The 27,779-nt window shown below is 44.1% G+C and overlaps 1 protein-coding gene across 1 annotated transcript in view; it reads left to right on the top strand.

The window, feature by feature from the left end:
- cadm1b (cell adhesion molecule 1b) overlaps positions 1-27,779 on the top strand; it is a 179,137-nt gene that overhangs the window by 79,834 nt on the left and 71,524 nt on the right. The window lies entirely within an intron of this gene.

The raw sequence follows: 27,779 nt of genomic DNA, 5'->3' as shown, positions 1-27,779 counted from the left end.
TCGATGAAAATGAAAAGTTGTGGTCACACAGTAGGTGAACACTTGACTGTCACGCCTTTGCGCGCTTGAGTCTGGCGCAGCTCGAGTAACCGCGTGCACTCACGGAGCGCGTTGTGCATACACTTGGGACCCAGTCGTTATGGGAAACACCCGATACTGATTTGAGCGCAGTCAGCACGTGCAGATAAGGAAGCTGTTTTCACAGAGGCTTTGCGAAGTTTTATCATCACAGTCACGTTTGTTTCTAGCCATGTTTATAACACTGTTTAAACACTCTGCTTTCTGTTTTGCTTTTGTAAAAAAAAAAAATACTTGGAAGATGCTCTAGACACTTACAGTAATACATTTATATCTGAGGACTACAGTTAACTTGCTAACTTTAGGACTGCAGTTGTAATGAATAGTTTTGCACTCAAGTTTCCATCAATGAACAGTTTATAACTTCAACAAAACAGACTTCATGTTAAAACTATAATGAATTTCCTGGTTTCACAGTGATACTTTGTGACTCGAAAGGACACAGTTATAGAAGCAAGTTATTTCTAATCACATTGTCTGTTATCACCCAAATGAGGATGGGTTCCCTTTTGAGTCTGGTTCCTTCCTCTTGTCGTCTGAGGGAGTTTTTCCTCAACACCGTTGTCTCAGGCTTGCTCAATGGGGATAAATTCAGGATAAAATTAGCTCATGTTTAAAGTCTTTAATTCTCTATAAAGCTGCTTTGTGACAATGTCTGTTAAAAGCGCTATACAAATAAACTTGACTTATAAACACTCTTCCTGCGCTTAGATCCGTCTACCGCCGTCTATCTTGTAGTGTCCTGATCACTATATCTTTAACCCAGCCACATATAAAAAGTTGTACCCCTCCATGCTCTTCCAGGTTTTCATCTGTGTGTCCGTGTAGAACGATGTCTGCAGCACCAGGTAGTTTGAGATGTCGGGGAACTCAACGGGTGGATAATTTTCCAACTCAGAGGAAAAATCCTTCTTTGTTAGCGTGTAAGGATCTAATCCCATTGAGTGGTTTCTATATCCACTTCTTTTGAGTGTATTTCTTGGTTTTAATAACTTGCTTGTTTTCTCAACACAAACACGGAAATAAGTTCTTGTGTTAATGGACCAGATTCCACTTTTGGATCATTAATCCCTTTTGACTGAGAATGACCTGCATGCGTGGTTTGTCTTCTGGTACATCCATACAGTTTTAAATACAATACCTACAATTAAAAACAGTTTGTTTTTATTGCATTTATTTAATTCCTGGGTTGTCTTCTGTAACAGGGAGTGGTGTTGCATCCCGTTAATACACTTTACAATAGATTATTAGATTCTAATAGAATAGATGAGCCAAAATAATCGGGGGTCTTTTTTAATGGGCCCCAACTCGTTACAAGTATGAATCGGTGGGCCTCAAAGCAGAAACGGTTGAGAACCCCTGCTATAGAGTCACAAAGTATAACTGCATAACCAGGAAATTCATTATAGTTTTAACATGAAGTCTATTTTGTTGAAGTTCTCACCTGTTCATTGATCGAGTGCAAAACTGTTCCTGATAACCGCAGTCCTAAGGTTGTCATGTTAATTGTAGTCCTCAGCCATCATAGCAAAACTGTAAGTGTCCAGAGCCATCTTTCAAGTGCGACTGTCCACATGGGGCCATGCTCCACAGGAGCAATGTGATGAGACTCCAGCCAGAAGTAGGGCATCAGGATGGATCAGGCAAGTCCAAGGAGCAGAAGAGGTCAGAAGAGATCACTGGTGTCTCAGGATCGACATGTCACTCAACAGAAAGAGACAGACAGACGGAGATCACATTCTCCCATCCTGATGTTTGATGTGAACGTTAACTGGAGCTCTTGATCTGTATCTGTATGATTTCATGCATTGCACAGCTTTTGTACAGGTTTTCCTATTACCTGAGCAGTCAGTATATATGCCGTACCATACGTGGATGAACTCATATGGCCACTGGCAAACATTACCTTGTAAATAAGTCTTATGGCTTGGGCCGACAGAACAGCAAACCCATATTAGCAGAGGAATTACAGCTTATACACCCCAGACTTGGTGTAACCCCATCAGAACAGAAGAATGATGCTGAGTTGTGTCTTAAGTCCATGTTTTGACATCAACAATATTTTCCTCATATAGTGAGCTTCTCTCCAGATATGTTTTCAGGGCTTTTTTGGCAATATGTGCGGCTCAGGCTTGGCTGCCTTTAGGTAAAGCATGAGCAGGTAGCCTCATATATCTGTCTGATGAGGGACATTTATGCTGTTGTGTGTGAGGATGATGGAGCTGCCACTGGGCAAATGACACACAGAAGACAAGGTAGGTTATTATAAATGGTCTGTCCACGCTTAGCCATGCTTTCATTATTTTTTTTTTTCTAAATTGGTCGTCTCATTCTGAACATAGTGTTAACCTCAAGCATCACATCTCACACTGTGCACTTTCTATGAAAGTTCTGGAAGATTTTCTGTTTCAGTAAACTTCAAGTTACTTTCTGAAATTTCTGAGAAGCCAGTGGTGCCAGTTGGATTTAGCCCTTTCTTCATCTCAAGTAAGAGAGCGATGCAGCGGAGCTTTAGTCATTTGGTCTGTCTAGGTCTCTTACCTCCTCATCTGTATACTCAGCTTCCAAAACATCAACTTTCATGCCACCATCAATGTAACTAACTCGCTAAGTCGAGTCTCTGCCTCGCTGCGTCTTATACCTGCATTTCATTCTGAAACGTTGCGTCCATCATCTGTTGTCTCCGTGAATTCTACACCGGCGTTTTTCTCAATATGATGTTGCCAAAAATGTTGAGTAAGAAAAGTTGTTCTTGCTGTTTTGTTTTTTGGAGCAAACATCAAAACTTAAATGCCATTGCAACTGCTCTAACAATGTCCCTCTGTGGCGTTTTTTGTGCAGCAGATAACCGCTAACTTCTCACACATGTAACTATAAGGCAAGAATTATTAAATGCATCAAAAATAGTTCAGTCACAGCGTATTTAATGCATACTTGCTCAAGCTATCCATTGCAAATTGTACAATTTTGTGACTTTGCTTTAGTATCTCATGGCCATGTTAATCAAAATCATCCAATATGTTGGAACATTAAAAAAAAATGCACTCACTTCTGCTATCAAAGGATCACACTTTTATCAACCAGCAGCCAGTTTATTTGGCTGAAACCCCATATTGTTAAAAGTGCCATAGAATGGAAAACTGTCTTTATCTTGGCATAGTTGAAAAAGGAGAGCTTGGTACATGGAACTGCATTGTGGGAAATAAGGAATTTTAAGCAGACTGTCACCCGACAGACGAGTCTGAAATGTCTGTCAGTCCAAATTTCAGCCTGTCCGAATGACGGGCCAAAGGTCTGGAACAGTGTGGCCGGGGGTTGCGTTGAAGGGCTTTAGAAGCCTGGAGATGCTTCTCCGCTATTTCCAGGCACATTTTTGTGATCTTCAAAGGCCAAATTACACTAGACATTAGTTGCTTATTACACTACAAATTGAATATAATTTACAAGAAAATGTCAGAAGATTCAAGAAAAACCTGCTTAAAGTTCTACCCAAGAAAACAGTAGCACACACAGGTCAGATTCATGTCTAGAAAAAAGTATGAGGGGCCAAGGATGTTCCAGTTGGTTACAACTTAGTGGTCCTCATCTACAGGTACTGTAATAACACTCATGAAATATTATGTCAACAATGACTATTTTTTTATACTATGTTTATAATAAATCTATAAGAAATGTAGTAATTAACAACACAACTATTCTTACATAATAGAGTTAAAATTTTGAGTTCAAGATTCCAAGTAACTTTGTAACAAAAAGACTTTTAAAAATGACTCAAAACTAGACACGGGAATATCATTTGGCATTCAGACTAAAATCTGCTGCACTAGAACTTAGAAAATAGAAGAAAACACTGCGAAAGAGAAATCAATCGAAACCGAAAGAGTGAAAGTGATTATCATGCTGTTACCATGGGAACAGTCCTTTATGAATGCACAAGTGCGCACTCAGCGCTCCGACTGAGTAAGGAAACGAGTTTTATTTTTAATCTAATTTATGTAATTTAAAAACTATAATATTATTTGGCAGTGGGCACATAGGAAAGTGTAACGTGTAAAGTTTCTGTCAATATGTTTATCATGCTTGTATGATAAAAACTCGTGAAGATATTTATCTAAATCCATGACCTACTCATTCTAAACCTGCCGAGCTTCACCGGAGAAGCTCTCGACCCCAGAGGGTTAAAATACAATGGAAAAAACACTTTGTCAGGGTCCAAAACCTGTAGTAGTCTATTTTCTTTTAATGTTAGTGGTAAACCTACCCAGGTGATAACAGCGTCGCATGGTGTCGGGCCAGAATGCGCTCAGACTCTCTGATGAGAGGCGACTTGTCATTCATCGAGAGTGTCTGCGATCGGCATAATCACAGGCCGTGTTACGATATAATGTATTCACCCCATGTAACATTTGGAAGAAAATTAGAAGTAGATTAGATCCGTGTCTTTACAATTTTTCATGGGCCGTCCGGTTTGATGCTTTTGAAAAACAGACGGACAAATGAGAAAATTACCGGTCAGTGTCCACCAGTCGTGCCTTATTTCCCACACTGGAACTGACATAGCATTGTAGGTGTAATTAATGATTTTGTGTATTTAGGATTGGATAAGTGATCAATCTTTAATAATTACATGAAATCAGTCTCATTAAATTTGAAGGTTAATAATTAAAATGAATCAATCCTATTGAATCGTTTAATTTGACTCATTTGAATTGAATCATACCATAGAATCAGTCTCATTTGAATCGTTTGAAGTGAATCATTCAGTGAATCGAATCAGTGAATCATTTAGTGAATCATACCATTAATCCTGGTACTTAACAATAAATTACCAGACAGCTAAAATGGTATCTTCCAAATTATTATTGATCACTTACCATATTACATAAATCGTCTACACCTTTGAATTCTTCGGGAGATTGGGCAACTTCAAAATATCGAAACAGCAGATGAATACACACAGCTTTGATAATAAATGAATTTATTATACAAAGATCAAAAATGGATAATCAGTTGGAATATATACAGTGAGGTGTGTGTATATGAATGTGTGTGTGTGTGTGTGTGTGTGTGTGAAAGAGAGGGAGAGAGAGAGACACCTTGGGTCTCTCTTGAGAGGGTTGGCTCTTGTGGCTAACTCCACGTGTTTGTGGGGGAGGAGTTAAGTTTGGAATGTTGTCCGTGCAAGGAAGAGCCAGGGTGTGTGGAATGTTATCTGATGGGTTGGTATGTATATCAGGCCTGGTCAGGCCTGCTCGGCACGTGTTTTCTAAGTAACAAAAGAATTCCACACTCAGAACATTATCAAACCCCCTGAAATCTTAATAAGGTCAAAATGTGTGTTAAGGAGATTGAGGATATTAGTAAAAGAATGAGAGAGAGAGAGACATGCACAAACTTATGGATTAACCAATTTTAAATCAACAAACAAATGATAGAGAACCAAAATTCAGTGTATACACTTCATTTAACTTCAGATAACTTCACATTAAGTGAATAACTAATTCCTAAGACTTAAACTTTTGCCCAATGCCTGTTCTTACTGCAAAAGTCTCGTCTTCTGTAGAAAGCACAGTCTCTGTAGAAATGGCAGGCTGGGGAGGATGTGTGGAAGCGCTTCGGTGGAAGAGAGAGAGAGAGAGAGAGAGCGGTTGCTCTGAAGTTTTCTTTGCAGATCTTCGTAGCTCGTGAGAAGAAAGCTCTGATCAGACAGGGTTAGGACGGTCCAGCCACTCCCAACACCAATAAAACTGCCTATTTGGTTGCAGTCTAGTACGCACTGAAAGAATCACTGAAAGCCGGTTTATAACTCGCTTGAGTTAAAGCGCGCGCATTTCCGGAGTCCACCGTGATCAAGGGTGGACAGAAGGAGGAAAATGCTCTAAAACGTGTTTCTTGCTCGAAAGAGTCGTGGTTTCGGACGGTCCAATGGTGAGCGTCCCTCTATGGTCTGTTCTCCGCTGAGTTCAGACACCAGAGACAAAGAAAATGAAGTCTTCCAAGTCTCTTATGTGAAACCTGAAGAATGTGATGTACGTGATCCCACCCAGGCGTGACGTAGATCAACCCGGAAGTTGGCTGGGAGTTGTAGTTCTTAGGTGGTGTTTACATTAGACCATATCAGCGGATCATCAGATTAACGTTTTTAAAACGATTAGCGTGCACACAGCAACACCAATACACGATTTGCGTGCACACAGCAACGCCAATACACGGATACGCTCAGCTCCGCAGGCATCCTGCGCTCCAAATCACTCCGCCCTGAACAGCGAGTGCCCTCTGGAGGGTGCGCACTCCGGCCCTGCGCAGCTCACAGAGCGCGCGAGCGAAGCGCACGAGCAGTGATTCGGGACAAATAGCAGGAAGTGAAAGTCCGCGCTGTTTTTCAGCAGTCGCGTCACATGACCAACGTGGCATGACCAACGCCAGCGAATCAGGAAGGTGGATGTCACAGTGACGTTGTCCAATGACGATGTCAGCACATGGCATGACCAACGCCAGCGAATCAGGAAGGTGGATGTCACAGTGACGTTGTCCAATGACGACGTCAGCTAGAGCTCAGCACAGCGTATCCTCGTTTCTCAATGTTTACACAGCACCGGATCAGATACGTAATGGATTGAATACGTGGGCCCTGGCGGATTCAAGTTGTTCCGCCTGTGGAGTCGTTTCCCGGCATTTTAATGTGAACGGACAGTGCATCCGCGACGAAAACGAGACGGATATGGTCTAATGTAAACACCACCTTAGACATAAGATGGCGCATGGTACCTACAGCATGAAGCTCAAACACTGTTGTCTCGTCTTTCAAATGCAAATCCCACATATGCAAAAGCGGGCAGCACAACTGGCCAATTCCAAAATCCTGAAGTGTTTCCTAACAGTCCAGACTCATCAGTAATCATGGACTGAAAATTTGCATACACCAGCCCATGTTCAAGTTCAGAGGCTATTATTACCATGGGCCTGCACAGTGGTATTGTGAAGAACAAACCAATGACAATTTTCATTGCACAAATACAATGAGATTAAGTGTGATTGGTGCACCAGTCATTATTCATACAGATACAGAGCTTTGATCCAGATACCCCTGCTCTTACCGGAGTCCTTTGTTTGGTCTGCATGGTGCAACATCTGGTTCATTAGTTCCACAGCCTCATCAGGAACAAGCGCATGTCTGTAAAAATCAGCACACAGCAATCCATCAGAGATCTCCGTATGTTGCGCCATAACCTTACTTCATCCGTTTGCGAGGAAAACATTTACCAAAGGAGGTATCTGTGGAGCACTTTGTAGCCTGGCCTGCATCTTGGTGTGACGTCTTCGCTCTTGCGTTCTCTACACCGCTGCCTTCATCTCCTTCCAGCTGTTGTGATGACGCACATTGCTGGTGATGCTGGTTTGCTCTTTCATGATGCTATGGAAGTTGCAAAGTTGCTTAAAACTTGTTCACAACTTCACCTGATGTTAAGCAGTTCTTCACGGCAATATGAATGATTCTCACCAGCGACTTAACTCATAATCATGATAAGTAAATTCTGTGTAATTATTTATAAACACTATATGGGCATTTCACTCAGGACAGTTTCTCCAACCTTGGGCAAAATCGATAAAATATCAATCGGCTTCACTCAGCATACACAGAAGAGAGATGCAGTTCCAACTTCATCATCATAATCAGAATTCTATAAGTAGCCATGTTGTGTGATTTTATCCACTTTTTTTAGCATTTGAAGCCAGATCAATGGAATAGCCTGTGTTGTCATCTAAATCTACAATAGAAGATGCATCTTTGTGAGTCTCTTTATCTATTTATTCATCCACAAGACATCACTCAGAAGCTAAATAGTTTGGTTGCTGAGAGAGATATCCATTCTAACTTGCTATTTAGACATGTTGCTGTGAGTTATCACCAGGGTTGCCAGATATATTATATTATTATATCTGATATTATAATCATATATCAGAGGCTCCAACTCTCCCACCATGGACGGGAGATCTCCCGCTTTAAGGAACAACCTCCCGCTGACAACATAAAAATCTCCCACCCACCCTTACTACACATCTCATCTCATTATCTGTAGCCGCTTTATCCTGTTCTACAGGGTCGCAGGCAAGCTGGAGCCTATCCCAGCTGACTACGGGCGAAAGGCGGGGTACACCCTGGACAAGTCGCCAGGTCATCACAGGGCTGACACATAGACACAGACAACCATTCACACTCACATTCACACCTACGGTCAATTTAGAGTCACCAGTTAACCTAACCTGCATGTCTTTGGACTGTGGGGGAAACCGGAGCACCCGGAGGAAACCCACGCGGACACGGGGAGAACATGCAAACTCCACACAGAAAGGCCCTCGCCGGCCACGGGGCTCAAACCCGGACCTTCTTGCTGTGAGGCGACAGCGTTAACCACTACACCACCATGCCGCCCTGTGTATGTGTACATACACACATTATATATATATATATATATATATATATATATAAAAACTCACTTTCGCGCCTACAGCACTCAAACTTGTCTCCCTTCAAGCTACTCTCTCTTTGCAATTTCCCAAGTTGGAGTCTCTGAGATGTGTGAGTGTGTGTATATATATATATATATATATATATATATATATATATATATATATAAAACCTGCATGTCTTTGGAGGAAACCGGAGCACCTGGAGGAAACCCACACGGACATGGGGAGAACATGCAAACTCCGCACAGAAAGGCCCTCACCAGCCACGGGGCTCGAACCCGGGCCTTCTTGCCGTGAGGCGACAGCGCTAACCACTACACCACCGTGCTGCTCTGTGTGTTTATATACAGTTAGGTCCATATATGTTTGGACACTGACACAAATTGTTTTTTTACCTGTTTACTGAAACATAATAAGTTATAGTTATATAATGGACATAAAGTCCAGACTTTCAGCTTTCATTTGAGGGTATCCACATTTAAATTGGATGAAGGGTTTAGGAGTTTCAGCTCCTTAACATGTGCCACCCTGTTTTTAAAGGGACCAAAAGTAATTGGGCAATTGACTCAAAGGCTATTTCATGGGCAGGTGTGGGAAATTCCTTCATTTAGCCTCGGTCACAACCGGCCGTACGTGCTCCTACGGCAGGTCTAAGTGCAAAAAACGCAAGAAACTCACGGAGGGCGCGCGTGTGATGTGCTGATTTTCGAGCCGTAGACTGGCCGCAGACTGGCCGCAGAGGTTCTTTGTCATGTCAAACAAACTCTACGGGTGCGTACGTTTTTTTCAGGTTGCAAGACAAACTTATGGCCAACGTGCATCTTTCTCCACGAACAAAAAAAACGCAGTGATTTGGGAAATGCCAAAAATCGCACGGCCAAAAAATTGTACGTCCGGTTGTAACCTAGGCTTTATGTCATTCTCAATTAAGCAGATAAAAGGCCTGGAGTTGATTTGAGGTGTGGTGCTTGCATTTGGAAGATTTTGCTGTGAAGAAAGCATGCGGTCAAAGGAGCTCTCCATGCAGGTGAAACAAGCCATCCTTAAGCTGCGAAAACAGAAAAAACCCATCCGAGAAATTGCTACAATATTAGGAGTGGCAAAATCTACAGTTTGGTACATCCTGAGGAAGAAAGAAAGCACTGGTGAACTCATCAATGCAAAAAGACCTGGACGCCCACAGAAGACAACAGTGGTGGATGATCGCAGAATAATTTCCATGGTGAAGAGAAACCCCTTCACAACAGCCAACCAAGTGAACAGCACTCTCCAGGAGGTAGGCGTATCAATATCCAAATCTACCATAAAGAGAAGACTGCATGAAATACAGAGGGTTCACTGCACAGTGCGAGCCACTCATAAGCCTCAAGAATAAAAAGGCTAGATTGGACTTTGCTAAAAAAGCATCTAAAAAAGCCAGCACAGTTCTGGAAGAACATTCTTTGGACAGATGAAACCAAGATCAACCTCTACCAGAATGATGATGGAAAGAAAAAAGTATGGCGAAGGCGTGGTACAGCTCATGATCCAAAGCATACCACATCATCTGTAAAACACGGCGGAGGCAGTGTGATGGCTTGGGCATGCATGGCTGCCAGTGGCACTGGGTCACTAGTGTTTATTGATGATGTGACACAGGACAGAAGCAGCCGGATGAATTCTGAGGTATTCAGAGACATACTGTGTGCTCAAATCCAGCCAAATGCAGCCAAACTGATTCGCCGGCGTTTCATAATACAGATGGGCAATGACCCAAAACATAAAGCCAAAGCAACCCAGGAGTTTATTCAAGCAAAGAAGTGGAATATTCTTGAATGGCCAAGTCAGTCACCTGATCTCAACCCAATTGAGCATGCATTTCACTTGTTAAAGACTAAACTTCAGACAGAAAGGCCCACAAACAAACAGCAACTGAAAACCGCTGCCGTAAAGGCCTGGCAGAGCATTAAAAAGGAAGAAACACAGCGTCTGGTGATGTCCATGAGTTCAAGACTTCAGGCAGTCATTGCCAACAAAGGGTTTTCAACCAAGTATTAGAAATGAACATTTTATTTACAATTATTTCATTTGTCCAATTACTTTTGAGCCCCTGAAATGAAGGGATTGTGTTTAAAAAATGCTTTAGTTCCTCACATTTTTATGCAATCATTTTGTTCAACCCACTGAATTAAAGCTGAAAGTCTGAACTTCAACTGCATCTGAATTGTTTTGTTCAAAATTCATTGTGGTAATGTACAGAACCAAAATTAGAAAAATGTTGCCTCTGTCCAAATATTTATGGACCTAACTGTATGTACACACACATCATATACACACACACACATTATAAAACTCGCCTTCGCTCCTACAGCACTCAAACTTGTCTCCCTCCGAGCTACTCGCAGAGAGGGAGAATCTCTCTCTTTGCAATTTCCCAAGTTGGAGCCTCTGATATATCATTAAAGTTTGGGAAATTTCTAACAACATTTGGACTGCACAGATTTCCTTTGTGAGCGTTAGGATTGTTGGAAGTTGAAAACGTTCAGATTGCTCATCTCATCTCATTATCTCTAGCCGCTTTATCCTTCTACAGGGTCGCAGGCGAGCTGGAGCCTATCCCAGCTGACTACGGGCGAAAGGCGGGGTACACCCTCGACAAGTCGCCAGGTCATCACAGGGCTGACACATAGACACAGACAACCATTCACACTCACATTCACACCTACGGTCAATTTAGAGTCACCAGTTAACCTAACCTGCATGTCTTTGGACTGTGGGGGAAACCGGAGCACCCGGAGGAAACCCACGCGGACACGGGGAGAACATGCAAACTCCACACAGAAAGGCCCTCGCCGGCCACGGGGCTCAAACCCGGACCTTCTTGCTGTGAGGCGACAGCGCTAACCACTACACCACCATGCCGCCCACCGTTCAGATTGCTTTGTTTTACAAATCATATGATATTATACATATTATACATGTATGATTTTACAAATCATATTATGATATCATATTGATATTATAAATCAAATACTGAAAAATGGTTTTATTTTTAGAAAGCTGCCATAATATTCTGTATGAAGATCACATGGTCCAAAACGGGCCTTATTAACCAATGAGATAAAATGTTTTTTCTTAATAACTTTTCTAAATTTCAAGATATTTACATGGAAATTGGCAGGAACATAGATGGTTATATACTGAATACAAAGTTTGAAAAAATAGTAAAAAGCATTTATGCAAATGTGTATTTGATTAGTATTAATTATGCTAATTAGGTAAAATGTTAAATTGGTTCATTCTCTTCTTCAAAGTTTCAACAAATGGCTTTACTTGTGCAATATAAAGCTGATCTTAACTCTCATTTATACATCACAAAGCAGGAAAACTCAATGTAAATTATAAAATATGCATCAATAAGCACTGAATGTCATTCATATCTACCATTTTCTATCAAAATAAAAAAGTAATAAAAGATTATTTCTAATCCCCTCTTTGTGCTCTGTAGGCCTTTGTGTTTCTCAAAAGTAAGGTCTACTAGTGTTTATATGAAAGAATATAAATGATAATATTCACAGCTTTCAAGGTGACCCTCAAAAAAACTGTGTGATCCACATCCAATAAACAATTCACATTAACTGAACTGAAATTGACACTCGCATTTCTGACTCCTGTTTTTTTAAAATCGCATTCCGACCACTAAGATCTCAATATTTTTCATCAAAACAACTACAGTTATATTCTAAAATAGTTATTTATTTACATGAATCAGTCTAAGTTGAAAAAATAAGTAGGTAAAGCTATGAAAACTCACTTCAAAAGTCTCCCGTGATTCATAACATCAAAACTAGCAGACGGAAAATTTTGCTGAATCCCAACATCCCTATAAAAGTTATCTGACTGAGCTTCACGAGTAATCCAGTCAGAAACCGATCAGGAGAGAGAGAGAGCGAGCCTGACCGCCTTCCCGTGACTCAAAAAGAAAATCACCGGCAGTTTCCCGACGTCCTGCGAGCAGAGAGTGAACTCTGTTGTACCGACTTCAACCTGCCATTACTCCCAAAGTACTGAACAGATTTTAACCAGATACATTTCTTTGTTAAGCAGAGATTATACGCTTTTTAATGATAGTATTCATGATAGAAAATATTCAAGAGTTAAGCAATGACAGATTTGGAAACTTAGATGAGCGTCTGCATGGACAATTTTCACAGCACGGCCAGCGAGCGTCTGATACGCCTACATAAGGATTGTAAATGGATGTGTAAAACCTCACATTTGTGGGGGGTTTTGTCCCAAACAAAGTCACGTACCTTCTATTTAAACATCAGAGAACAATTTAAAATACTGAATATATTCACTCTCAGCACCTTTAAGAAAAATACCCGCTGTGATTTAAAAAACAACATACCTTCTCATATTACTTTGCCTTAAAATATTCATAATTAGATTGAGTTTATTTGAGTCTTAGTGTTTTCTTTTGTGTATTATTATTATTAAAGTCAGTCATGTCCTTTTTTATTCTCTCATTTTTATGCAACATAGTAGTGCAATTGACAGCAAAACAAATCACTGAATTATTGAATTCATAATCTGATCTTCATTTTATGTGGGTTTTTTTTCTGTTCTTCTTCTCCTGTTCTTTTTTTCCCCGTTTGCTGTTATAAAGGTAAATGCACGTTTTAAAGGGAATGATCTAGACGATGCTGAAAAATTCTTGCCACAACATCTCTGCAAAAGAAAAACCCTCAGAGGTGTGAAGTGCCTGAAAGTAATTATTTGGTCAACATTTAAAGGGTAAAAATAAATATGAATATCTTTCGAATGCAAGTTTTATTTATTTATGTATTTATTTAATTTATTTAATTTTTTTTTTTCCCATGGCCAGTTCACACCCTCCAGTTTGGTCTCCTGACAGCCACCAAGCAGTGAGAGCATAGTCAAATAATGCATTTCCTCCGAGACATGTGAAGCCAGCCAGCCATATCTGCAGCATTGGAGGAAAGCGCTATCCGCCCACTTCTGCATGTCACTGCACGTTTCTGTGATTGATAAGGGAGAAAGGGTATGCCATCCCTCCTTCTCTGGAAACATGGCCGGTTTTGCTCTCTTCTACTCCTTGCCAAGGATGGCTGTGGCATCATCAGGATTCAAACTTGTCATCTCCGGATGGCAGGATGAATGTTTTTCTGTTGCCAGTTCTGGAATACATAATATATGGAAGTGATGATGCTTGAGGCCTGTCCTGTGTGTAGCACAGATTCATGTGTTTATGCATGAGTTTTCACACAGCTAACTTTTTTTTTCTTTTAGGTTCATTTAATTACATGCAGCAAGAAAACACTAAAAGTATCAATTTCACTCTGATTCGTCTCAGCAACCAGACGAATAGGTGCATGAGCACCCTTAGTCCATTTTGTAATCTGCAGATTTTTAGCGTTTTAATGACGCGCGCTATGTAGGTATGCAGATGTCAGTTCGGGCCCGTGAAGAGCGATGATAGCCTGGTATTTTAGCTCAGCATGAGGTCTACTCTGTGAACTGAGGCCATGTGGTAAACAAGTCCCATGTGATGAGCGGACGTAGACATATGTTGTGTACTTGTGCATGGACTGTGCTTGTACCTGTTGGGAGCAGAGCTCATGACCATATTTTGTAGTGGGGAAGTTAATAACGTCCTCAAACAGAATACACAGTACTGTGTAAAAGTCTTAGGCCCCCATTTTTTTCATACAAACTTTGTTATAGATTTCTATTTTATGACTTCGGCATTATCGAGTCAGTATTTTAGACATTTTAGAGTCCAAACATTCGTTTTCCAGCACAAAATTAAATGTTACAGAAAAAAATGTTTGCATCTAAGCAGCGTATAACATAAACCACTTTTCAGATTAAAAAAGAAAACATAATGAAGGCTGCTGGGTTTTGGTGCAAAATGAAGAAGCGAGTGTGACGGTCAAAGTGTCCAGAAGAACTGCGGCTGGTTCTGTAAGATGCTCAGTAAAACCTACAGCTCATTTACGCATAAAACTGCACTCACTGGACCTCAGACTACTATTTTTTTCTTTTGTAAACCAAAGGGTCGTCTCTCACATACTGACTTTGTTTCATTTATTATGGCTCACTGATTACTGTTTATAGTATTTTTTTAATGTTGAAACATTTAATTTCATTATTTTTAAGCCATTTTTGGTCGACAGCATTTCTTTACATGTGCCTAAGACTTTTGCACAGTACTGTATGTGTACATACGTGTGTGTGTATGTATATATATATAGCCATAACTGACAGGTGAAGAAGTGAATAACATTGATTATCTCATTACAGTGGTACCTGTAAATGAGTGGGATATGTTATGCAGCAAGAGAACAGTCAGTTCTTGAGGTTGATGTGTTGGAAGCAGGAAAAATGGGCAAGTGTAAGGATCTGAGGAATCCTTACACATTGTGATGGCGAGATGACCAGGTCTGAGCATCTCCAAAATGGCACATCTTGTGAGGTGTTCCTGGTATGCAGTGGTTCGTACCAAACAAAAGTGGTCCAAGGAAGGACAACCTGTGAACTGGTGACAGGGTCATGGATGTCGAAGGCTCATTGATTCGCATGGGGTACGAAGGCTAGCTCATATGGTCCAATCCCACAGACAAGCTCCTGTAGCACAAACTGCTGCTAGACCATATGGACTAGCCTTCATGCCCCATGCAAATCAATGAGCCTTCGACACCCATGACCCTGTCGCCGGTTCACCAGTTGTCCTTCCTTGGACCAGCTTTGATTTTTGACCACTAGGTCAAATAACACTGGACCTAAATGGGGCAGTACGTGTGCTGTCCTGCGATTGTGCATCATCTAGAAAATCAGCTGTCAAATAGCAGCATTTTTAAAATCATTAGTGATTTCAAAGATCGAATTAGTATTTCAGTGGAATTTAAATGTATGGAGTTCTAAATGAGAACTATATTAATATTAATCTCATCTCATTATCTCTAGCCGCTTTATCCTTCTACAGGGTCGCAGGCAAGCTGGAGCCTATCCCAGCTGACTACGGGCGAAAGGCGGGGTACACCCTGGACAAGTCGCCAGGTCATCACAGGGCTGACACATAGACACAGACAACCATTCACACTCACATTCACACCTACGCTCAATTTAGAGTCACCAGTTAACCTAACCTGCATGTCTTTGGACTGTGGGGGAAACCGGAGCACCCAGAGGAAACCCACGCGGACACGGGGAGAACATGCAAACTCCACACAGAAAGGCCCTCGCCGGCCCCGGGGCTCGAACCCGGACCTTCTTGCTGTGAGGCGACAGCGCTAACTACTACACCACTGTGCCGCCCCTAATATTAACCTTGGTTGAACAAATGATACAGTGGTGCTTGAAAGTTTGTGAACCCTTTAGAATTTTCTATATTTCTGCATAAATATGACCTAAAACAACATCAGATTTTCACACAAGTCCTAAAAGTACCGTAGATAAAGAGAACCCAGTTAAACAAATGAGACAAAAATATTATACAACCCCGATTCCAAAAAAGTTGGGACAAAGTACAAATTGTAAATAAAAACGGAATGCAATGATGTGGAAGTTTCAAAATTCCATATTTTATTCAGAATAGAACATAGATGACATATCAAATGTTTAAACTGAGAAAATGTATAATTTAAAGAGAAAAATTAGGTGATTTTTAAATTTCATGACAACAACACCTCTCAAAAAAGTTGGGACAAGGCCATGTTTACCACTGTGAGACATCCCCTTTTCTCTTTACAACAGTCTGTAAACGTCTGGGGACTGAGGAGACAAGTTGCTCAAGTTTAGGGATAGGAATGTTAACCCATTCTTGTCTAATGTAGGATTCTAGTTGCTCAACTGTCTTAGGTCTTTTTTGTTGTATCTTCCGTTTTATGATGCGCCAAATGTTTTCTATGGGTGAAAGATCTGGACTGCAGGCTGGCCAGTTCAGTACCCGGACCCTTCTTCTACGCAGCCATGATGCTGTAATTGATGCAGTATGTGGTTTGGCATTGTCATGTTGGAAAATGCAAGGTCTTCCCTGAAAGAGACATCGTCTGGATGGGAGCATATGTTGCTCTAGAACCTGGATATACCTTTCAGCATTGATGATGTCTTTCCAGATGTGTAAGCTGCCCATGCCACACGCACTAATGCAACCCCATACCATCAGAGATGCAGGCTTCTGAACTGAGCGCTGATAACAACTTGGGTCATCCTTCTCCTCTTTAGTCCGAATGACACGGTGTCCCTGATTTCCATAAAGAACTTCACATTTTTATTTGTCTGACCACAGAACAGTTTTCTACTTTGCCACAGTCCATTTTAAATGAGCCTTGGCCCAGAGAAGACGTCTGCGCTTCTGGGTCAAGTTTAGATACGGCTTCTTCTTTGAACTATAGAGTTTTAGCTGGCAACGGCGGATGGCACGGTGAATTGTGTTCACAGATAATGTTCTCTGGAAATATTCCTGAGCCCATTTTGTGATTTCCAATACAGAAGCATGCCTGTATGTGATGCAGTGCCATCTAAGGGCCCGAAGATCACGGGCACCCAGTATGGTTTTCCAGCCTTGACCCTTACGCACAGAGATTCTTCCAGATTGTCTGAATCTTTTGATGATATTATGCACTGTAGATGATGATATGTTCAAACTCTTTGCAATTTTACACTGTCGAACTCCTTTCTGATATTGCTCCACTATTTGTCGGCGCAAAATTAGGGGGATTGGTGATCCTCTTCCCATCTTTACTTCTGAGAGCCGCTGCCACTCCAAGATGCTCTTTTTATACCCAGTCATGTTAATGACCTATTGCCAATTGACCTAATGAGTTGCAATTTGGTCCTCCAGCTGTTCCTTTTTTGTACCTTTAACTTTTCCAGCCTCTTATTGCCCCTGTCCCAACTTTTTTGAGATGTGTTGCTGTCATGAAATTTCAAATGAGCCAATATTTGGCATGAAATTTCAAAATGTCTCACTTTCGACATTTGATATGTTGTCTATGTTCTATTGTGAATACAATATCAGTTTTTGAGATTTGTAAATTATTGCATTCTGTTTTTATTTACAATTTGTACTTTGTCCCAACTTTTTTGGAATCGGGGTTGTATTTGGTCATTTATTTATTGAGGAAAATGATCCAATATTACATATCTGTGAGTGGCAAAAGTATGTGAACCTCTAGGATTAGCAGATAATTTGAAGGTGAAATTAGAGTCAGGTGTTTTCGATCAGTGGGATGACAGTCAGGTGTGAGTGGGCACCCTGTTTTATTTAAAGAACAGGAATCAATCAAAGTCTGATCTTCACAACACATGTTTGTGGAAGTGTATCATGGCATGAACAAAGGAGATTTCTGAGGATCTCAGAAAAAGCGTTGTTGATGCTTATCAGGCTGGAAAAGGTTACAAAACCATCTCTAAAGAGTTTGGACTCCACCAATCCACAGTCAGACAGATTGTGTACAAATGGAGGAAATTCAAGACCCTTGTTACCCTCCCCAAGAGTGGTCGACCAACAAAGATCACTCCAAGAGCAAGGCGTGTAATAATTGGCGAGGTTACAAAGGTAACCAAGGTAACTTCTAAGCAACTGAAGGCCTCTCTCACATTGGCCTTATCCCATCTGTGAAACATGGTGGTGGTAGTATCATGGTTTGGGCCTGTTTTGCTGCATCTGGGCCAGGACAGCTTGCCATCATTGATGGAACAATGAATTCTGAATTATACCAGCGAATTCTAAAGGAAAATGTCAGGACATCTGTCCATGAACTGAATCTCAAGAGAAGGTTGGTCATGCAGCAAGACAACGACCCTAAGCACACAAGTCGTTCTACCAAAGAATGGTTAAAGAAGAATAAAGTTTGTGTTTTGGAATGGCCAAGTCAAAGTCCTGACCTTAATCCAATCGAAATGTTGTGGAAGGACCTGAAGCGAGCAGTTCACCAACATCCCAGAGTTGAAGCTGTTCTGTATGGACGAATGGGCTAAAATTCCTCCAAGCCGGTGTGCAGGACTGATCAACAGTTACCGCAAACGTTTAGTTGCAGTTATTGCTTTAGGGGGTCACACCAGATACTGAAAGCAAAGGTTCACATACTTTTGCCACTCACAGATATGTAATATTGGATCATTTTCCTCAATAAATAAATGACCAAGTATAATATTTTTGTCTCATTTGTTTAACTGGGTTCTCTTTACTTTTAGGACTTGTGTGAAAATCTGATGATGTTTTCGGTCATATTTATGCAGAAATATAGAAAATTCTAAAGGGTTCACAAACTTTCAAGCACCACTGTATGCTATATATAGTGTATATGGTTATTCTTTGCCCTACTTGTCCATGTGGATGAGCATTTTCTGCTTGTTGGATCATATTTTTTTTGTAGGTGACATACTTTTAGCACGCTCTGCCTGTTCTCTGTTAAATGCCAGATCAAAAGGGCAGTGTTCAACCTTAATGGACTGGCTGGGTTATTCACTCAAATCTAAGTATGCACTTATAAGCTAAGAATAATTCATGCTGTTCAGCCTGCGGTTGACTCCAGCTGAATTGATCAACACTCATAAATTCTCTATTGACTGTCGTGCTTGGGTGAAACCTGCTCTCAACAGAGCAGTATTTTTTGGACAGCTCAGAAAATAAACAACAAAAAAAGACTTGTTTATACTGTATATTAAATCCATTTCAAAATACCACATTGTAGTGTGTATTGTTTGGATTCTGTGGCTGTCGTGGTTTCTTGGTGAAAGATTCAGGATGCGGTGTGACTCGAAGCTCATTGCAGGTGCTGACTGTTACTACTTCCACATTTCGGGGAAGAATAGGCACGTGCAAGATTTGTGCCATTCTTGGGCATGTTTTATGCTTTCACACTTCTCTTGGTACACTTCTCTCTCTCTCTCTCTCTCTCTCTCTCTCTCACACTTGATATGTGCTTTGTGTTTCATCCTCTCTGTGTAGCCTAGCAACAAGTAGCAGACAACAATTCATATCCCAAATATGATTTTCTATAGAGGAGGAGCAAATGCCACAGTGCTCAAAGGAAGCACACAGATTCACGTAAATACCAGTCAAACATCTCACACGCCACAGTATTTTTGGCACAGCACCAGAGCAAAAATTCCCTATTATTACAGGCTTCACACGTGAGCTTTTTGCCAAGAAGCACTGGTGCTCCTGACTTGAGAAAAAAAAAAACAGCATTTCAGAATTTCAGAAAGACTTACTTGTCATCAAACTTTAATTAGAAACAAATAAATAGCTGTCCTAATATACACATCATGTATTATTAATAATAAATCATGAATAGAAGCTGCATTTTATTATATTCTTTTTGTAAACATTTTCTAAAAGCAATAAGACACTCAGGAGTGTTTGGTACAGTGATTATATCAAGGCTGTGTGGGTTTTAGCCACTCTTCACAAAATGCCGAAGAATTAATTTAACCATGATAAAAATCACTATAACACACTGTGGCAGTTCGTGTAAATGGGTGGAGCACAGAAGGACGGCAGGACAGAACTGAGTTCACAAAAACTCTCTTTATTCAGCTTTCCAGCTGCACACACACACGCACACACATCAGCTGTCTGGTTGTGGAGAGAGTCCCTCTGCTCTCACTCTCTCTCCTTAAGAAGGGCGCGGTCACTGGGAAGACACACACAAACACATCAATTAACAACAGGTGTCGTGATTCTGCCACTTAACTTCCCCGACTCCGCCCTCCTGTCACAGACCGATGCTAGACCACGCCCCCGCTGCCACATACCCCCACCGCCCGACTCAGGCCGGGCAGCCGTCCAGCCTGCAGCCGACTCCCCCCCCCGACGGGAGAGGAAGTCCGCCACGACCATCTGCGCCCCCGGCCTGTGGATCACCTTGAAGTTAAAGGGTTGGAGTGCCAGATACCAACGGGTGATCCGCGCATTGGCATCCTTCATGCGGTGGAGCCACTGGAGGGGCGCATGGTCCGAACAGAGGGTGAAAGGGCGTCCCAGCAGGTAGTACCGGAGGGCGAGGACCGCCCACTTGATCGCCAGGCACTCCTTCTCGATGGTACTGTCGCGCCCCTCACACACCGACAGCTTGCGGCTAATGTACAAGACCGGGTGATCCTCCCCCTCCACCTGCTGGGACAAAACGGCCCCCAACCCTCTGTCCGACGCATCCGTCTGCAACATAAAGGGGAGAGAAAAGTCAGGGGAGTGTAAAAGTGGCCCCCCACACAGTGCAGCCTTAACCTTAGAAAAAGCCCGCTGGCATTGCTCCGTCCACTGGACCGGATCTGGTGCCCCCTTTTTAATCAGATCAGTCAGCGGGCTGGTGACGTCCGAATAATTAGGTATAAACCTACGATAATAGCCAGCCAGCCCCAGGAACTGTCTCACCCCCTTTTTGGTCTTGGGCCTCGGGCAGGCCGCAATCGCTGCAGTCTTGTTAATTTGGGGACGCACCTGCCCATTGCCCAAGTGGAAGCCCAGATACCGTACTTCCACCCGCCCAATCACACACTTCTTCGGGTTGGCCGTGAGACCCGCCCGCCTCAGCGACCTAAGGACGGCCCTCAGGTGTTGTAGGTGCCGCGGCCAGTCATTACTATAAATAATGATATCATCCAAGTACGCGGCCGCATAGGTGGCGTGGGGGCGGAGGACCCTGTCCATCAGCCGCTGAAACGTAGCAGGCGCCCCAAACAGCCCAAAAGGAAGTGTGATAAATTGGTGTAAGCCGAACGGTGTGGAAAAGGCCGTTTTTTCCCGGGATAATGGAGTCAAGGGGATCTGCCAATACTCCTTTGTTAAATCCAGTGTCGAGTAAAAACGAGCCGTGCCTAGCCGATCGAGCAACTCATCAATACGAGGCATTGGGTACGCATCGAATTTAGACACCGCGTTGACTTTTCTATCGTCCACACAGAACTGGACCGACCCGTCGGCCTTGGGTACCAAGACCACCGGGCTGCTCCAGTCACTGTGGGACTCCTCGACGATGCCCATTTCGAGCATGGCCTCGAGTTCTTCCCGAACCACCTTTTTCTTGTGTTCGGGTAACCTGTAAGGGCGGCTATGCACTACCACCCCCGGGGGCGTCTCAATGTGGTGCTCTATGAGGTTAGTGCGGCCGGGCAGGGGTGAGAACACGTCCGAAAACTCGGTCTGCAACTGGGCAACCTCCGCGAGTTGGGTCGGGGAGAGGTGGTCTCCACAGGGGACCGGAGAGGGACGTGATGCTAATGTTCCTTTTTGAACCTCCGGCCCCAGCTCCGCCTTCTCCGGAACCACCGACACCAACGCCACGGGGACCTCCTCGTTCCAGAGTTTGAGTAGGTTGAGGTGGTAAATCTGTAGCGCCCCACCCCTGTCCGTTCGCTTCACCTCATAGTCGACGTCCCCGACTCGCCTTGTGACCTCAAAGGGCCCTTGCCACTTGGCAACTAATTTAGAGCTCGATGTGGGCAACAGTACGAGTACTTTCTCTCCCGGTCCAAACTCTCTAAGGCGCGTACCCTTGTCGTACAGGCGGGTTTGCCGTTCTTGGGCCTGCCGCAAATTCTCCTGGGTTAGTTGTGTGAATGTGTGGAGTTTTGCACACAGGTCAATAACGTATTGAATTTCATTTTTGCTTGGTGAAGGTCCCTCCCCCCCAATTTTCTCGCAGCACGTCTAAAATGCCGCGCGGCTTACGCCCATATAATAATTCAAACGGGGAGAACCCCGTGGAGGCTTGGGGGACCTCTCGCACTGCAAAGAGCAAGGGTTCGAGCCATTTATCCCAGTTACGCGCGTCCTCACTTACAAATTTCTTAATTATGTTTTTAAGGGTGCGATTAAACCGTTCCACTAAGCCGTCCGTTTGTGGGTGATAAACGCTGGTGCGGATCGGCTTAATACCTAATAACCCATACAGTTCATTCAGTGTTCGTGACATAAACGAGGTGCCTTGATCAGTCAGAATCTCTTTCGGGATTCCAACTTGGGAGATGACGCGGAAGAGTGCCTCCGGAATACTGCGTGCTGAGATATTGCGAAGAGGCACTGCTTCCGGGTATCGCGTTGCATAGTCCACCAGAACTAATATAAAGCGGTACCCTCGTGTTGACCGATCTAATGGCCCGACAAGATCCATCCCAATTCTTTCGAACGGGGTCTCGATTAACGGTAGAGGGCGCAAAGGCGCTTTTGGAATGGCCGCTGGATTTACTAACTGGCATTCGCAGCATGCCGTACACCACCTACGGACATCGCCGCGAATCCCCGGCCAGTAGAATCGGGCCATTATTCGGGCTAGTGTTTTATCCTGCCCTAAGTGTCCAGCCATGGGATTAAAGTGAGCCGCCTGGAATACCAATTCCCGGCGGCTCTTCGGAATTAAAAGCTGCGTGACTCGCTCTTTAGTTTGAGTGTCCTGCGTCACTCGGTATAATCTATCCTTCATAATCGCGAAGTAGGGGAAGGACGGGGTGGTGTTCGGCTGGAGCGTTTGACCATCGATTACTCTCACTTGGTCAAAAGCATGCCGCAGAGTCTCGTCTCGCGATTGCTCTAAGGGGAAATCCGCGAGGGATTCCCCAAGAGAGAGAGGAGGAGCCGGCGGCTCCTCACTCTGGCGCGGAGATGACGTAGACGACTCTGTGACAGCTGCTCCCGCCAAAGCGACACCGGGACCTCCCCCTGTCAAATGGCAGGACCCACTCTTGACTAAGTGTGTCATTAAACCCCGAAATCCCGGCCAATCAGTCCCCAAAATTAGAGTGGGTAAGGCGAGGATTAACCGCCGCCTTCACTATAAATTTTTCCCCTCTGAAAATAATGTGGACCGACACTAAAGGGTAGTTGTGAACATCCCCCTGCACACATAACACCTTCACCAATTGTGCTCCCCCCAATGCCTCGTCTTGCACCAGGTTTTGGTGGATTGAGGTCTGATTACAGCCCGAATCCACCAACGCCTGATATGTAGCCCCTTGGATACTCACCGGTATGCGATACGCTCCAGCCCGATCGAGGGCGGCTCCTGGCGCGTTGGGGATCCGAACCATCGCGCCCACCTCCATTATCGAGCACTGCTGTTGGAGGTGGCCCAGTTCCCCGCAGCGCCAGCAAACCGGCCCGGGCTTCCTCTCTGCACTAGTGCTCTGGGGCTCACTCACCTGAGGGGGGGGGAGAGACGGACACAGAAGGGAGACACAGAAGGGCACCGCGGGTGCGGCGGGCCGGCTGAGGTGGCGCCGGCCCCCGTCTCCGCGGTGGGGGAATGGGGCGAGGAGAAGACACAGGAGGAGGGGAGAGAGAGAGAGAGAAGAGAAGAGGTCGTCTGCTGTCCTGCCATCGGGACAGCCGCCAGATGATCCTCCGCCAGCTCGATTGCCTGATCCAGCGACGCCGGGCGGTGGCACTGGACCCACTCTGCGGTTCCCGCTGGTAGACGTGCGACGAACTGTTCCAGTACCACCTGGTCGATGAGTCCCTCGGCGTCGCAGCTGTCGGCCCTCAGCCACTGCCAGCAGGCGTCCCGGAGTTGCTGGCCAAACGCGAACGGCCAGCCGACGTCCTCCAAGCGCAGAGCGCGGAAACGCTGATGATGTTGCTCCGGGGTGCGTCCCACCCGCTGGAGGACGGCCCGGCGAAGGTCCGCGTAGGCCAGCCGGCGGTCGGCGGGGAGCTGTAGCCAGCTGCGCCTCTCCCGTTAGCAGGGGGAGAAGGCACGCCGCGCGCTGTTCCACCGGCCACCCTGAGGTCTCTGCTACCTGCTCAAAGAGCGTGAAGAATGCCTCGGGGTCGTCCTGCGGGCCCATCTTCGTGAGGGTGAGGGGGGAAGGGCCCGCGGCGGTGGAGTTGGTGGACCCCGCCGACGCGAGGAGGTGCCGGAACGCCCGACGATCTTCCTGTTGCGCCAGCACCAGGGCCTCGAACCGTTGTTCTTGCTCCTTTTGGAGGGCGAGCAGCACCTGGTGCTGGTTCTGTTGGGCCGTGGCGAGGGCGTGGATCAGGTCGGCGAAGGTGGAGGACTCCATGGGGCTGTTGTCTTCTGTGCTCATTCCCGGGTTTCGGCACCACTGTGGCAGTTCGTGTAAATGGGTGGAGCACAGAAGGACGGCAGGACAGAACTGAGTTCACAAAAACTCTCTTTATTCAGCTTTCCAGCTGCACACACACACGCAGACACACGCACACACATCAACTGTCTGGTTGTGGAGAGAGTCCCTCTGCTCTCACTCTCTCTCCTTAAGAAGGGCGCGGTCACTGGGAAGACACACACAAACACATCAATTAACAACAGGTGTCGTGATTCTGCCACTTAACTTCCCCGACTCCACCCTCCTGTCACAGACCCATGCTAGACCACGCCCCCGCTGCCACACACACACACACACACACACGTGCGCACGCACTTAAAGGGGTACCAAATATAATATATACAGTTGCTGATGTGACAAAGTAACGTATTCTTAAGTATTCTATCAAATTTATATACTAGAAAACAACGAAATATCTTGGTAATTGTAAATATAATAGTCGGTACGCTAAACGGCACAAGAGTCGCCATTTTTAAAAGACCGTGACGTCAGCCCTACCCACTGCACTAGGAGAGAAGCGTGTAATCATGGCGTCGGGCGCATCGAGTGAAAGCGACAGCTCTGTCGAATCATACGAAGAGATCCCGCAAGACACACTGCCAGCAGGCTATGGCTTAGAAGGGTACCAGTTTGAACCTAGGAGAGGTACTCTCGACTCCGGTGATGAAATAAGAGAAGAAAGCTCGGATGACGGCGAGGATGAGACTGATGCTGACCATGGGCATGGCGAGTGTGGGGCAGAGCGTCTGCGTGCAGGTGACACGGCGTGGTGCTCGTGCGGAAAATGTAACGTGGAGTTGCTCACGAGTCCAGCAGAATTTATTTGCTGCAATGAGATAGGCGCCACCCGTGGACTTGCGAAATCGTCGCAAGAGGCAGAAACAGGTATTTCACACGTGCTATTCCCAACCTCAATGAGCCAACACAACTGGGCACATACATACGTCATGAGTGTTACGCAGAGAAAATGAACGTGCATTCTGATTGGATAAAATTAATATCATGGCGGGCTGTTCAAACTGCAGAAATAGTTTGCTCGAGCTACTTTCAAAACACTATAACTTTCCAACCTTAGAACAAAAAACTTTTGTAAGTCTTGAATAAGGTTCATCACTCACTACGTTTACATGCACATAGAGAGAATCGAATTTCTGCCGTTGCTCGACTGAAATCGAAGTTCAAAATGCCATGTATACACCTTAATTCGGCTGAAATTGAACCGAACTTGATTTCTCGGAATCGAGCTACACGACCTAGTTTATGCGATTTCTGCCAAGCTATTTTGCGCATGTATACCCTATCGAGCTAGTTGTCGAGCTACTTCCGGAAGTGACGAGTGACGAGACCACAAGCGGGAAACACAACAGCCTCGGTCGGCATGACAACGGCATGAATCTTTTCTTTTTGTGGCATTGTTTGCACTGTTAAAATTTAGCTCACTTACTGTATCACCAAATACATCTGTACAGCTGTTGCATAGCTGTGAATTGTGTACATAAACAAGTCATTGTATTTGTGTGTGTGTATATATGTCCAACATCTGAAGAATGTCAATAAAAACAAAACAACTGAACTTTTTGTGTGTTTATTAAGACATAAGTTAAATTGTAAGCAAAAAAAAATATTTTTTGTAAGCAAAAAATGGACTTTAGAAAAATATTATTGTGCAAAATAAGTTTTCTTACAAAACAGTGGTCTGCGCCGGACAGTTTGTAGCCATAGTCTGTTAGAGCAAGCCTAACAGCTTGAACACGGAACTGCTAGTGTTGCCAGATTGGGGGTTTTAAGTGCATTTTAGCGGATTTGAACATGTTTTGGGCTGGAAAACGTCAGCAGTATCTGGCAACACTATAAGCTCTTCTTCATGACGACAACCGGAAGTGTACCAACACGATGGGGCGTGTAGCGCCACGTGTGGCTCGGGTGCACAATGCACCTTGCACAATAGCCCGATTTCACTTGTGCATGTAGGATTGGATTTCTCTGGCACCCCTGCTGGGACCCTTTGCTCGATTACCAACAGCAGCTCGATTTGGACGTGCATGTAAACGTAGTCAATGTGTGTTTTATTGTTATATTTACTCTATATATTGCCCTCTGTTCCCCTTTAATAGAGTATTTCTTTCATCTAGCTTGAATAAAGCTGGTTAACCTGTTGTCTGTGAAGGTTCTCAGTCATCCAGGTCACAGTAAACCATAGGTGCTAAAGAAGGCAACTGGACTTGCTTGAAACCCTTGAAGACATTTCACCTCTCATCCGAAAGGCTTCTTTAGTTTTGTCTGACTAGTGAGGAGTTCCAGGTATTTATCCTCTAGTGGACCAAAAGCAACCCTAAGGAGAGTCGTTGAGGTCACATGGGCCATTGAGTCATCCTGTAGGTGTAGGTCACTGGGGACCAGGTGTGAACGGTGTTATCAGCCTAGAGGGTCATTAGGGTGATCTATGGGTCGTTGGCTCTCTCTGCCATCATGCGAGTCGTTGAAGTCAGCTGAGTCTTGGTGTGGATGTGTATTCAGTTTTCTGGGAAGTGTGCCAAGGACCGCATTGTAGGTGGCTGATAAGTGGTGTCTCAGACCACCTCGTCTGTTCAGTGATGGTCGCTCCAGGTTGATGAAGATGGCTTCTTTTACTCCTGTTTCAAATCACCGGTCTTCTCTGGCTAAAATATGTACATTGCCATCCTGAAACGAGTGTCCTTTGTTATTGAGTTGAAGATAGACTGCAGAGGTCTGGCCTGAGGAACTGTCATCCACATACCTGAACCATTGGCTGGGAGCGACTCCTGAAAAAGTGGTCAAAGCTTTATTTTCCACTTCCTCCATGTATAGATAGTTTTCACATGACGTCACAGAATCGGGGATTCCCTGGTGGTGGCCATCTTGGAGGGCAAGCTTACCGTACGGGTCACTGAGCACACATTGTAGCGCGCGAGTTACATTCATTTATATATTATTTACATTTATAGTTACATTACTACTATTTAAAACTAGCAATGGTGCACACTTGTTGTATTCATGGCTGTCGTAATAGGTCAGATGATGAAGTCAAGCGGAGCTTTTATGGAATTCCCACTGTACGGGAGCACTCAGCATACAAAGGAGAAATCTATGGCTTGCGAGAATCAACCGCAAGGATTATCAGCCTTCCAAAC

The sequence above is a fragment of the Neoarius graeffei genome, chromosome 17 (assembly GCF_027579695.1).
Source record: "Neoarius graeffei isolate fNeoGra1 chromosome 17, fNeoGra1.pri, whole genome shotgun sequence".
NCBI lineage: Eukaryota > Metazoa > Chordata > Actinopteri > Siluriformes > Ariidae > Neoarius > Neoarius graeffei.
The sequence above is the reverse complement of the archived record's forward strand: the minus strand, read 5'-3'. Positions and strand labels throughout refer to the sequence as shown.